This window comes from Oryzias melastigma, linkage group LG18 (genome assembly GCF_002922805.2).
Source record: "Oryzias melastigma strain HK-1 linkage group LG18, ASM292280v2, whole genome shotgun sequence".
NCBI lineage: Eukaryota > Metazoa > Chordata > Actinopteri > Beloniformes > Adrianichthyidae > Oryzias > Oryzias melastigma.
Window position 1 is genome coordinate 15988233 of NC_050529.1, and position 14364 is coordinate 16002596.

General features: G+C 37.2%; 1 long non-coding RNA gene across 1 annotated transcript; it reads right to left on the minus strand.

Moving 5' to 3' along the window:
• Positions 1–226: 226 nt before the first annotated feature.
• On the minus strand, positions 227–9144 carry LOC118600048. Its single transcript, XR_004949619.1, has 3 exons — positions 8222–9144; positions 7547–8133; positions 227–930 (listed from the first exon to the last, which is right to left on the minus strand). It is a non-coding gene; the product is annotated as an uncharacterized LOC118600048 (long non-coding RNA).
• Positions 9145–14364: the final 5220 nt, after the last annotated feature.

The window sequence follows — 14364 nt, forward strand, 5'->3', positions numbered from 1 at the left end:
TTTTGCTAAAAAGCACAAATTTTACTTTTATTTCCAGGCTTTGTTTGTTTTGTTCAGCAGCATGTTCAAGCTTGAATAATTTTGACAGGATATATTTTGTGGGGATCAAAATCTTTTGGATTCTTTATAAGTGCAATTTTTCATAAAAAATAACATGAAAGTAAATAAATTAGACTTGTTTTTCTTTGAATGATTAGTTTATTTCAAACTTGTATAATTTTAACAAAATGTATTTTAGAGTAAAACATTGAAAGTTATTAAGGTTGAAGTTGATTCATTCTTGATTAATATTCCTGTCTATTTTTATACACGTTTATACTAAAAAAAAAATACCTTTATAAAGTTTTAAAAATGTAGTTTTAGTGTGTTCTATAAATGCCTATCCTAAGGTGCGTTTTGAATTTGAGTTTGACACCCCTCACCTAGAAAGACAAAATTCATGCACATTTTTTTCTATGGGCATGCTGCGGGGTACAGGTTATACTGAACACTTATAAAACATAAGAGTAAGTTAGAGTGAAGTAGCTGTTGTGTGTTCAGATGATAATGTTTCTTGGCGTTCTTAGAAATTAGGAAACTAGACAACCAATGTGAAGTTAGTGTGGGCATCCTACGGCCACTTACATTTTACTTCCACACCCCATGCTTGCAGCATTTACGTACAATCAGTAGGGAGCAGGTGCACCTTATAACGACTAGGGTGGTGAAAGGGCAGTGTACGACAGGATAACACATATGTAATAACAGTGTGTAACACACATTATCCTTACAAATACCTCGCAATATAGGTTTCTTATCACATGCACACCGACCGTTTGTTTCATTTACATGACGTCCCTTAAGGTGGCCGCATGAGCCTCAATGGAACAGCAAGACATACCTAAATTACCTTTAGGATATGGCTTCCCCTGATGAAGTCAACTTGTATGACTGGAAAAACAAGAGAAGTGGACTGTCAATCCATATGCTATGACTCAACTGGAAGACAGACAATGAGAATGTGAGTATGCTGAACCAAATCAAACTACAGACATAGAGAAGTTGTTATCTCTACCATGACGAACTAACCCTTTTGTGTACTGCCAGCAGCAGTCCACACTTTAGATTTCTTCTAAGAGGAGGCTAAGGGCAAGTTGGCAGCAAGAACGCTGACCAGGTGAGCAAACCTGAGGCTAAAGACTTGAATTCCAGCTGGTTCTAACTCTACATTCTCACCTCATGCATTGTAGAGACTGATAAAAAAAACAAAAAACCTGAAAGTTAATTCAAACTTACTCTATGTGTGCTTTACCTCTCGGAAATTGCATTGATTTTTTTTTTTTGAGTGTGTGTGTGTTGGTCTCTAATTTCTAACCCCAACAGACCCAAACACAGGCAAATGAACATTTGCGATTCTGTCATGTTTAGCATATTAAACCAGGAGTCTGCAACCTGAGGCTCTGGAGCCACATACGGCTATTTGACCCTTTCTTTGTGGCTCTCTGGTTGTATAAAAGGGAAAATTTTATCATTTGAAAGAAAAATTTATTCTTCAAATATACGGTACATCAAGTGACTCAAAGAACATTCAACAGATCACTCTGCCAAAGACAGACTACAGTACAGTTCCCCTAATGCTCCAACAACCCATCAAGTGGTGTGACTTTGTAGTTAACCACAATGAAACATTTGGACAGTGTCATGTGCCACAGAAAATCAGAGGTCAGTAAGCACAATCGGGATCTCAAACTTAAGGCGCACTAGATTACAGTAAACAGTCATTTATTGAAAAAAATCAAGTTGTATCATATGGTCCAAGAAATCTGGTAGGGATCATTCAGTCATCTCTGATTGAAGAATTTATGACTGAGTTGCACTTAAACAACAATTAAATAAACAGCTGACATCACAGTACCAACTACTACATTTGTTGCACTGAGATAAACCAATGTTGTGAAGGGTGTCTTTTACTTTGAAAGGAAGTGTTCTGAACCTATGTCAAAATTTATGAACAAATATATATACAGTATATATACAGTATATATGTGTGTGTGTGTATGTGTGCATATATACACACATATATATACATATGTATACGTATATAATGTATTGTGTTTTATTTATGCAAAAATAAAAAAGAAATAGATTGTAGTTATGAGACATCACCTCAAGAGTCTTTTTAAGGTCACAGACCCCTTTTGTAAACATTCTTTCAATAAGCACTTTTGAAACTCTGTTGTGTTCATCGCATGTTCATTCCTCCCATAGTGCACAGGCAAATCCTGCTTGTAGATGAAATCCCATGTGAATCGTCCACTCAACTCTACACGGGTCTGCACGCTCATGAGAAATCATTAATTGGTCTTCACAGTGTAAACTAATAAGGTGAACAAATACCTGCTGAATGCCTGTGGGCTGGGAGCCAACATGAAATGAAACCCTATTGAATGAGTAATTATACTGTCCCGCGCAGTAGAGGTCAGATGGCCTGAGAATAAAAAGTGAAATACCGTGCTGTTCTTGAACAAAATACCTCTTAATGCTATCCTGCCGTACGCAGTGTGTTGATTATGCATGCATGTTCCAGGTTTCGATACTCCGTTACTGCTGAGTCGGTTAATCAAAGAGTATTGTCAGATGCACACACATGTAAACACACACTCACATCTGCTCATTATCATGTGGCTTCATCTAAAATGGAAACACTTAAGCCACATCAGGAACGAAGTGTTAGGCAGCGGCGTGAACAGGCGCCGACCCTCGCTTTTCATGAGATACTTGCCAAGGGCAAAGACTTGGAATCGGTTTGTGATTGGACAGCCTGTTCAAGTTTGGGAAATTAAATGGGTAGTTCAATGAACGGATGGTAAAAGCAAAATTTTCACCAATAAAAAAAAAGGAAATGAAAGTTAATTCTGTGCCTGCAAAGGACTGTAAAATAACAAAAGCTCATTTATGTGGTGAAAGGCTGATTGGGGTTAATACAAGTGGTAATTACCATTACTTTCCCTCCATTGAGGACACTGAAGTCATGTTCTCTGTATTTGAGCGTTTACAGATAATTAAGAAAGTTCGTATTCTAAAAAGGTGTCATGGTTCAAAAAAGTATGAAAATTTCTAAAACCAGTAAAATTTAGAAAATAAATTCTATAGAAGTACAACTTTGATAAATTTTGAAACGATTTTGTTTCACTTCAAGAGATATATTTGTGTCATGTTTTTTTAAGGATTTATACAACATTTACTAATTTGGGTCTCACTGGAGGGTCGCATTATTATATAAGTAAAAAAAGTGGGTTAAGTCTTAAAATAGTGTAAAATGAAAAACCACAAATGAGTGAATTCTGGCTAGTTCTTCATGGTGGGACACAGCATTGCTGCAATTCTGGTTATTATTAATTTATTTAAAATACAGACATGGATTTTTATATTGGTTTCTTACTGTAAGTGCAAATGAGTTTAATTAAAAGTAGGAGGAAAACCTAATATATTTAATTTTTTTACTTATCTTCTTCCAGTACAAATGAAGTGAAATCTGCTCTCAAAGTAATTGTTCTCTTTAAAAAAAAATAATAAATAAATAAAAATGGAACAATTTTCAAATCTTTGCTGCTGGAATTTTTTTTTCCAATTTCGTTCATTAGCCTATTTGTATCACATTGTCTTGAGCATTGCAAACCAATAGTGCTTATCCGTGTTTTTCTTTTCTTTTTTTCCACAATCTGGTTTGCAATTAAAGACCTTTTTGGTTTCAGTGCGGAGTAAAATTCTAGTAAGGCACGCCTAGCAGACTTTACTCTACCCATCTCAACAACATACTGAGAATGAGTATCTTTATAATACTTTTTTTTTCTTAATCTCAAGTTATTCAAGTTATAAACTGATCAATCAGATACTTCAGTAAAAGCATGTGGTGCCCGCTGGCCCCGCCTTGAATGTTTTATTGACAGATTCTCCCGCACCCGCTTTCACTGGAAGGGGGATGGTCTTTGAAGAAACTCAGTAATGATTGTCGACAGTCGTTTCTCTAAAAATGTGACTCAGACCGACTCAGACCAATCGCTGTTGATGGGTTTCAAAATGGCGGTAGACGTATCAGGAAGTGACGGAGGTGGCTCTGGCCTGATTTCGAGAGGGCCGAAGGTAGTGCATTTTCTATGGATGACGTCAAGAGATTTTACAGAACTACTTTATTTTTTGGTGTAACTGTATTTCTTTGACTTCCCCAATAAGACAGTGAATGGGAAATTGTATCATTTTAAAACCAGCCATTTATTGAGCAATTTTTGGTTCTTCCATTTCAGGAAGAAAAATTGGAGTTTAGCACAAGATTACACTTTTGTGTCTCAACCGTCTTTTGTTTATTACACTCTCTGTTGGCTTGGAGGTCTCACTGCAGTTTCCTTCCCCAATACCTACTAAAACATACTACTAATTCTTCACCCACACTTTAGTGAACATTGAAATGTTTTTAGTATTTTTACACTTTTTGTCATGAGACTTTACAGGTAAAAATCTTACATAAGCATCACAAAATTAGAATAAGGTGCTAGTGTCAGGAGCATCACAAGACCCTGAGACACTTGGGTTTGATCTTTGTTAATATTAAAAGGCTGATAAATGTGAAAGAGGTCTTAAATCTTATCTGAGGTTAATTAAAACTGCATTTATGGCACTTAGACTGCATCTTATCTGATATTTTTTAATTTAATATATGTGAGTCCTTTGTTGTCAGCAAATAGTCTATAAAAAATCTCTCAATTTGAAAAAAAAAAATCATGCTTTCAGTATCTCGTGTCCAGCGTAGAGCCTATCTATAGAACTTCCCTCCCTGAGATCTGCAGATCTCACCGTTTGTGCGCTGCTCCTGTGAAAACATCTGGGAGAGATTAGATCCATCATTCTTTTACTATTCATCTTTCGTCCTTCTGCTGCCCTGTCTCTTTCCATCTCTTCTCTAACATATATTGCTGCCGCCACTATTTAATAATGGGTGTCAGGAGCCATATGTCAAATAGACCTAATTCTCTCCCTTACAGCGGAGGAAGACTTTTGATTTGGGTTGGAGTCTGAGACCACATTAACACATTCTAATCCATTTGTTTAAGAAATTTGTCCCTTTTTGGTTTGTAGAAAGCCTCTAAAATGTAGTTCTGAGTTCAAATTATTAAAGAAGCTATTAAAAGATATTGCACCGCATGAAATGTAATGGTAGAGCTTTGAGGTTTGTAGGTAAGGTAGCTTTTAAATATTTGTAGCTTTGGTAATCCTATGACTAAATCTAATTTTTCATAGTTTGGAGGTCAACTGCCAAAGTACAATACAAGCCAGGTCACCAAGTAACCACTGGGTGGCTTTTTGCTAATGAATGTAAATATTAAACATACCAATGTACACAAATCAAGCATGTTTAAGCAATATTTTTTTTCAATGATTTGGTTAGTTTATTTTCACCAAATGAATTGTAATAGCCATTTTATCAACTCTTGTACTGTATGTTTGTTAGTCTGTCCGATTATACCTGAACTCACCACGTTCACATATATGTTTACACTCATGCCTAGACTGCAGTGGGGTGTGGCTGAGATGAGATGTGCTTGACATTATGTCCACCCCTTTACCAAATGTACTTTTATTAAATTGTTGCAAAATTATTGTAAATAATTCGGGAAGTGTCTCATCCTTATATTGCGTTCGGGTCAAAATTGAGAGGTCAATTTAGAACACAATATAATAGTTTTTATGTGCAGTTTTATGGAAACTAGCTTAAGTCCATGCTACGTTTAGCTGACTGCTAACATGTATATTTCTTTATTTGTATTTCCTTTTTTTTAATTTAACTAAAAGAAAATAAAAAGCAGACCCAAGTCAAGACAGCGGTTGACTGTTTTAATTTGTGTCCAAAAGAATAAAAGATCCAGTGACACCAACCTAAAGTCATCTTCCACCAACACTGGGACACATTGCAAAGTTAACAGGGAATATGACCCAGTTACATTTGCAAATTAAAGTATCTTTTTCCTGTTGAACGCCTGAACAAGTTGGGCCAGACCACCAGATTCCCAAACATCGCTTTCTGCTGTGAGCATTCTCAAGCAAAACGATCACCAGAGGAACCAAAGAGACAATATAAAGATATGCTAAGCTCCTCCTTAAAGTCCCTGGATGTTAAAATGACTTCCTGGGAAACCTTGTCACAAGGCCAGATGATGTGGCGTCCTCTAATCCACCATTCCTGCTGGACGATAGAATCCAGAAGGACAAAAACAGCTCAAGAAAGAGGGTGCTTAGTAAAAGCTTTAAGTGCTGAAGAGGCAGTATGTTCACGTACATCTGCTGGACTTATGGTAGAACATATCAGCCACCTGTTTATTCACTGAACACACAACATATTTTTCTTAAAAACGAGGGATACTCAACCACATTGCCATCCCTGTAAAAGATGAGATTGCTGGATTCTGGGCCTAAAAAAAAAAAATTCAGGAACAAGACTAAAAGCCTTTAGAATATTTTCATGGTGAGAGGATTGTTTGATCTTAGTCGTGTTATCTTGGTTCTATTTGCAGGTTTTGTGTTTTCATGATCTCACCTGGTTTCGTTTGATAATTGTCCACAATTGTGCCTTCAATTAAATAACTTAGAGTCAAGCTTGCAATTTTGTTTTAATTTCCCTTTGTTTGTGGTTTTGTCACGCCCTGGCTTTAAATTTGGCTCTTATACCACCAGTTTCTGACAGAATGACTTGCTCAACCTGGACCCAACAGGAGATTCTTTGCATGTCAAATCAGAAGAAATTTTCCGGCAGTCCAGTTTAAGCCTTATCTTGTCTAACTATGCTCCAGCTTACTTGTTCCCTCTTTGTTTCCCTCTTCATGCTCCCGTCCCATGTTTTCTATCTCTAGGACGAATCGTCAGGACTGCTCCAAGCCAGCCTGTCCTGTTTATGAGAGGAGTTTGAAATGCCACTTCTTATCCCTATTTTCCTGCAAGATCATGGACTATTTTCTTGCTTTGCCCATGCTCGAGATCCGCTCCTCTCTAATAGTTCTTATAAGTTCAGGCATCTGGAATTGTCCCTTTTGAGCAAGGGGTGTTATGAGGATTATTCCCTTTTGTTTGTGTAACCCCTAAGTGCTGCTGTTGTGTGTGGTAGCTCTAAATACCATCAAATGGAGTTACTCTAGCTCTAGGTTCGATGAGGAGATTGTTCACAGTCGTATATTCTAAAATTTTAAATAGTACAACCCAAGAAATCACACCGAAACAATAGCAGTTGGACTAAAATTGAATTATTATTTGAGATTATGACCAAAATAAATATGAAGTACAGTTTGCAAAAACTCAGTGTAAATGAAAATTATTTCCAAGTATGTAAAATTTGGACCCAACACAAAAAACAAGTGGCCACTGACCTAAAAGAATTGTTCAAATAAAACTGAGATCTCAGATAAAAGTTTTTCTACAATTTCTCGAGTTCAATTCTTTTTGTTTGTTTGTTTGTTTGTTTTTTAAAGAAAAATAATAATAAAACCCTTGAGTGCACTCAAAAAAAATTAAAGAAACCTACTAATGTCCGAACCGAGATTTCCAGAAGGTGGTGATGAGAGATGAGATGAGGGGATTAGAGATGAGAAGATGATGGGATGATGATGGTAGATGAGATGAAAAGATGAAGGCCGGGATCCAGGTGAACTCCAAAAAAAAAAAAAAAAACAGTCTACACAAATGTGCAGAAAATAATTAAATATTGTCCATAGTAACCTTTTAACATTAGTTCAATTGTTTCATGGTGTTTTCCTTTTCAGAAAGTTAAACTCCAAACACACAATAAAATTAAATAACATGCAAAAAAAACGACAAGTCAAAACTAGCTTACAGGGTATTTAGCCTGCAACACGTGGTGAACTGAGGAGACTTCACAAATGAAACTTCAACAAAAAAACATACTGTATATTAATCACATATTTCCTTAGTTACCTCAACTGGTTTTTTATAACATTAGGTTTCCATTTCCCATTTAGTTTTAATCGGTCGATACAATTTACTGGCATTATATAACACAAAATGCGGTTACCACTCACCAAGATAACGAACTTTTCCACAATTTTCAAACTCCACCCTTGGTTTTCTCCAGATTTATCTTCTTCCCACTAACTGTTGGGATTTTTTTTTTGTTTTGTTTTGTTTTTGTCAAACTTAGCTCAAATACTGGTTTAATAAACTACAATTTCACACTTTTCACCTCGCTCGGGTCTTTTCTCTCCCTTTCACTCGCTGCTTCTCGCTCGTGAGGAAAAGCGTCAAAGATCAATACAATGACGGGATGATCACTCCGAACAAATTAAAAAAACATCGTCTAAAATGTCTACTGCCACCAGTGGAGAAACTGAAAATTACACCCTGTTTAAAGTAAAGGTTAAAGAAAAAGTAAATAACTTTACTAGGGTTACATTTGCTCTCAGTTATATTCTCTTGGTTCATGTTCCGTTTTCTGTGTCTTCATATCCACAGAAAATAATTGTCAATGCTTTCAATGTTCTAGTTTTTTTAAGTCTTAAATTCTTGCCCTAAGCCTGTCTTCAGCATTTTTGGCTCTACACCACCAGTTCCTGACATGTTGTGGCAGTTTTAAAGTATTTATTGGTCACCTGACAATCAAAGCAAGTTTGATATATATATTTATGAAGGGAAAACAATATGTGGACAACACATCTTCACAGTTTCCTAGTAACTCTTTTCTTCTCCTCAGTTTTTGTTTTCAAGGATATTCTTTATACTGCTTACTTTATACTTGTTTTTTGACGTAAAGTGTTCCTTATTCCTGGTTTACTTTTCTATTTTGTTGCTATGGAGTCTGTATACCTTATCTTAAATACCATGTTAGATGTAAAAGGCTCCAGCTGTCTTGAAACTTTACCAATGTCATGCAATATGGTTATTCTTTTTTTCATTTTGCACAAAACTAAAGATTTCCTGAGCATAAACAAGGATCTCAAACCTCAAACCTTTTTTAAAAAATCCATAAAGATTCATATTTGGTGACTGGAATATCCTCATAATCAAGAATATAAATGTTTGCCAGTGTGTGACATTTTAATGAGCTATATGGCACAAGCCTATACAAATGATTTTGAAATTGCACAAATAGACACAAATAGGATTATTAAGAAAAAATAAAAACAGTTAGACAATGTGGTATGACTTTCAACATAATTCAGTTGTAACACATAACATACAAAACAATACACTCTTTTTTTAGTTTGTTATGTTGACACGGCATGTAACTCCACCAGACTTGGCAAGACAACAATCTATTTGGAAATGCAGCTGCATGGTTTACCATTCATTCATTCACCTTCTTTCTGCTTTATCCTTTTTGGGGTCACAGGGATGCCAGACCCTAACCTGGCTACTGAAGGCAGGTAAGGCGGGCACCCTGGACAGGTTGCCAGTTGGTCGCAGGGACTCAATCACACACCCATTCACTCTCACATTCACACCTAGGGCACATTTAGAGTCACCAATTAACCTATATTGCATGTTTTTGGACGGTGGGAGAAAGCTGGAGTCCCTGGAGAAAACCCACACATGCACGGGGAGAACATGTAAACTCCACACTGAAAGTTTCCCCAGTTGGTGGTTCTGTTTCAGATTTGAACAGGGGCCTTCTTGCTGTGAAGCAAGAGCGCTAACCACTCTGCACCATGGTTTACCGGTCGTATTAAAACATTTTGATTTTTGTTCATTGCGTTTCACAGAAAATTGGTTCTAGGTCAGTAAACACAACCAGAATTTACAAGTAAGTTGACACACAGTCGCTCTAAAAAAAAAAAAGTAATCTTAACTCTAAAACACCATCTTTTACCAGGTGATTTTCACTCGAGCAAAAGTATTTACATAATTTTTAGTGTCATGGGTCCCTGGATAAAGTCTCATGGGTGGACCGAAGGCAAACTCTCCAGTATCATATTTTCTTTTTTATTCTTTCTTTTTAAATTCCAAATTTTTCAAAAATTTTCAAGCATGTTTTTAGGATCTGTCCATGCTTTTATTTTCCATTTTGTTACATATACTACAGTTGAAAATAAAATAAAACTACTGTAATTTATCATGTATTGTCATAAATAGATCTATTTTTAGGACAAGTACTTTTTAATGAGTATATTACCTGGCAAAAGTGATGATATAACCTTTTACAGCGAAAGTTTTCTAGGGTTAAATGCATCTTATTTTAGCCATGAGTGCATCAAAACAGACTAGGTATTTATCTTCTGTCCTGACCGGCTTACAATCACAATGCCACGTGTTTCATTGAGTCTCATGTACTGCAACATAACCCTAACGTATCTTTTATTGCAGTTTAGAGCCTTTTCAATTTCTTTAACCTGTCATCTGTTATTGTAGCAGATGAATCATGTGAAGACTTTGAACTACATGAAGCAATAAAGTCTTCAAAACAAAGTGGGCTGACTTGAGAGAGACCAGAGTTCAGCTAATAAACTTATGGCCAGTTTGACAAATACATTCCAAATTTCTATAGGAATGCATTTTTAAAATATATCTATACATTTTACATACATAACTATTGGAGCAAATAGTCAGCTACAATGACAGCTCTTAAATGAGCACTGATTTGTGAATTCTTTCTTTCTTTATTTTTTGGTTAATGGTTCAGTTTTGGACATCTTCTCAATGAGCCAACAGAGTAAAAGCATTTTTAAAAACATGTTTTTACTTCTTTTATAAGCGATGGATTTTGAGCAGCGATGAAATGTGAAAAGTAAGAGTTGTTGACCTTGGAATTGTGTTTGGTGAATAGTGCAGCAACTGCTGGGCATTGATGCCATCCAGACTATGTTTTAACCTCATGCGGAGACCCTGGACAGAGATGGATTGCCTTGTTTTTTCCAGTTTCAGCACAAGGAGAGATGTATTTCTAGGCCTGAAAGCTCACGTCGTCAACGCTGAATGTGATAATGAGACGTTCCGCTTTCTCTGACTTTTGCACCAAGTGATCAGCAGCTGTGTGTCACACTGAATACACTGTGCGAAAAAAAGGGCAGCCGGGTTAACCGAGAACGCTGTCGCTGCTGTTAGAGTTTACCTTTGCTGCTCTTTTAGCCCGCCACACTTTCTTCTTTTTTTAATCCAAATTCGTCTATCACAATGTCTAGAACTGAAACACAAAGTGTCGTTTTTCTCACCTCTCGTTGAATATTTTTCATCAGATCCTTCTCCCCGTTTTCTCCCTTTCACTCAGAGGCTTGTCAGAAGGCAGATTGGAGTCAGACTCGTTCGGCGTGTTGTTGAGTCTAAGGAACATCACACTTCTCTAAAGCGCCACCCAAATCAACCTATGTGCTGCTAGGGAGGATGGCAGCAGCTAGAGATGCCCCCTGCAGTTTCACAAACATGGAAATGTATACGTTATATCCAAAATATTAGGGGCTTTTCTGTGGGGCAGATAATGAAATACTATAAAAGTTTTGCCAAGTTCACATCCCCCTCAGAAATGCACGTTTGAGTGACAACTTCCAATGAAAACTCTGCGTAAACACGGGCAGTTGTGCATTCAGGCGTGTTTTTAAGTGAGTTTACAGGTGCCTATTGAACGCAAATCGAAGGTTTTACCAGTTGAAGTTTAACCAATCTGGGTTGAGTTTGATTAATCATGGAGCTTTTTAATTCATCAAAGTGCCAACCGTTTGAAAACTGATCAGGAAGGAGAAATTATATGGCCACACAGAATTATATGACACAAAGTCTTTTATATGTTGAAATACATTTATTTCTTTTATTTTTTTAAAGCTGTTTTGTACCTTTCGAGGTCACAGGGCAGTTGAAGCTTAACCCGGCCACTTGTGATATGTATATGTATATATACATGCATGTGTCGGAATACAGTTCCATCCATTTTCCTGACCGCTGTGTCCCTTTCGGGGTCGCGGGGTGCCGGAGCCTAACCCGGCTACTGAAGGGCGAAGGCGGGGTACACCCTGGACAGGTCGCCAGTTTGTCGCAGGGCCGGAATACAGTTGTGGAAGAAAAAGCCTGAACTGAGATTCGTAAGATTTGCATCCCTTCAAGATTTCGCACCAAGCCTCTTCCAACAGTATTGGGTAGCAACTGTCCAGCGCAATCAAGAACCTGCATTCCACATGTCACGCATCACATTCCCTGTGTCTACATAGCCTGGGGTTTCTTCCATTGCATCTCCACATTGAGGGCTTCTTGTGTATTGTTTTTATTTTTTTAAGAACAAGTTGAGATTTCATACAAAAGGAAAAGTGATTTTTAAAAACCGAAATGCACCATAGTGACTTTAGCTGGGTGTCTGCAGACACTTAAAGTGGGAGGAAGATATTGCTGAGATGGTAAAGCAGAGAAGCAGGACATAGTGAGTAATTGAAAACATCCCAGACAGGATGTGTACGCCAGGGAGATGGATTACACTTTGTTGAAAAGGATGTGAGGGAAACTAATGAGTCAGTATTTCAGTAATTGTCCACAGCTAAGAATAAGCATCGACTGAGACGAGTCTGAGACAGCCGGTCTGTCTTTAGATAACGTTTAGATCCTATGTCACCAAAGCCTAATTACAAGGTGACCAGTCTATTTGAGGAACAAGACAGCAAGTCAGACATCTTTGCAGCTTTTAATGAGCTCTGCTGCGGTAAACATTAATGTTTTTCACTGGTAATTGCTATAAAATGAAAAAAAGGCATATGTTAATCTTTTTTTCCACTTAACGCAGATAGTTCTTCTTTTCCCCTTGTTTTCTTAGTGCCAGTCATCTAAAACTATTATTTTTAAATCTAGTAATACACCACTGTCATGAGGTACATCTAAATCATGTTGATTTTTAGAATGGAATTTGAGTAATTTGCTATTTTTATGTGCACATGTGAACTTTCCCTTTGTGACAGCTGAGAATGAATGGATGGATTGTGTGTTTGGGTGTATCCTAACAAAGCTGGAGATGAAAAAAGGTCACTAGCTGTGATGGAGCAATTGAAGATTATCGTCCACTCTTCCCAGATTCACTTCCAGTTCAGCACTCAACAGCTTTCATTGAAAAAAGACATTTTGAATAAAATATGTGTCCAGAACCACAGATAACGCCCTTGTAGATTGCAGAAGGCCAATCATTTAACAAATGAGGCTTATGTTTCCAACAAGAGGCCAAAACATAGATTAAAAGAATTATATTTCTTGATATCTCCAGTTCTATGATACCACTATTTTCTGTGCAAAATCTAGTATACAAAGTAAAAAAGAAAACTTAACTTTAAATTTCCTTTCTTTTGTGGCATCTAAGATGCTTTTTTTTTTTTGGAACCCTATACAACAGTAAACTATACTACACCAAAGCATGTCAGACTTGGGTATGTTGGCTATTGCTTAATAGTGGGAATGGTGCTCTTGGTATCACAGGCAAGATTTCTCATCCTCCAAACACGACGGGTTGAGACAACACAAAGAGCACTATTTGGTCTTATCCGACCACACCATCTTCTCCCAGTCACTCTGTAAATCATGAAGGTGTTAATTGGTAAATTTCAGATAGTCTCTTTTTAAACCAACAGGAGTACTTTGAGAGCACTGTAAGATATTAAACCATTGTGGTGTAAAGTATCACTAATGGTTTTCTTGGTGACTTTATGACAGCTGCTTTGAGATCATCAACAAACTCCTGCCGTGTTGTTTCAGGCTTATTGGTCACAGTTCTCGTGATCATGGAAACCTCACCAGGCCAGATCTTGTTTGGACCCCCAGACCTATAGATGGATTGATGGTCATGACGTTGTAATTGGGCCAAATTGCACCGAATTCTGACCTTTACCCCCAGCTTTTTGCTGATGGTTTTGTAGTCAGTTTGTGTACAGATCTATAATAATCTCTCTTAAATCCACTGAGAACTCTTTAGTCTTTCCCTTGTTGAAGAGTTTGGAATCTGACTGGCTGGTTCGGTGAACAGGTGTGTTTTCTACAGGTGATTAGTTCAAACAGGTGTCTGGAAATTAGGCGACAGGTTGATTAGCAAGGGACCAAATATTTTTTTATTCCACTGTATTTCAGTAGATCTCACAATGTTACAGCTGTCAGAAGTTCTCTTGGTTTATTGTGTGTCATGATTCGTGTTTATTATAGAATTTGTCCTGGATTTGGTTCCTTGGTGTTGGCCTTCACACTGGTGTGATTGGTTATAGCAAAACTATCTGCCTTGTGGGTTTTAGATGAAAAGTAAATAACAATTGGATCCATCTGTCGGAATTAGGACCTAGATTGATTTTTAATCATCCGGTGAATGTCCCTTCCAGAGTGCTGCAGAGAAGGACTTGGACAATAGTCAAAGCTCCGGTTCAGGAACAAAAGTCCTGGAAG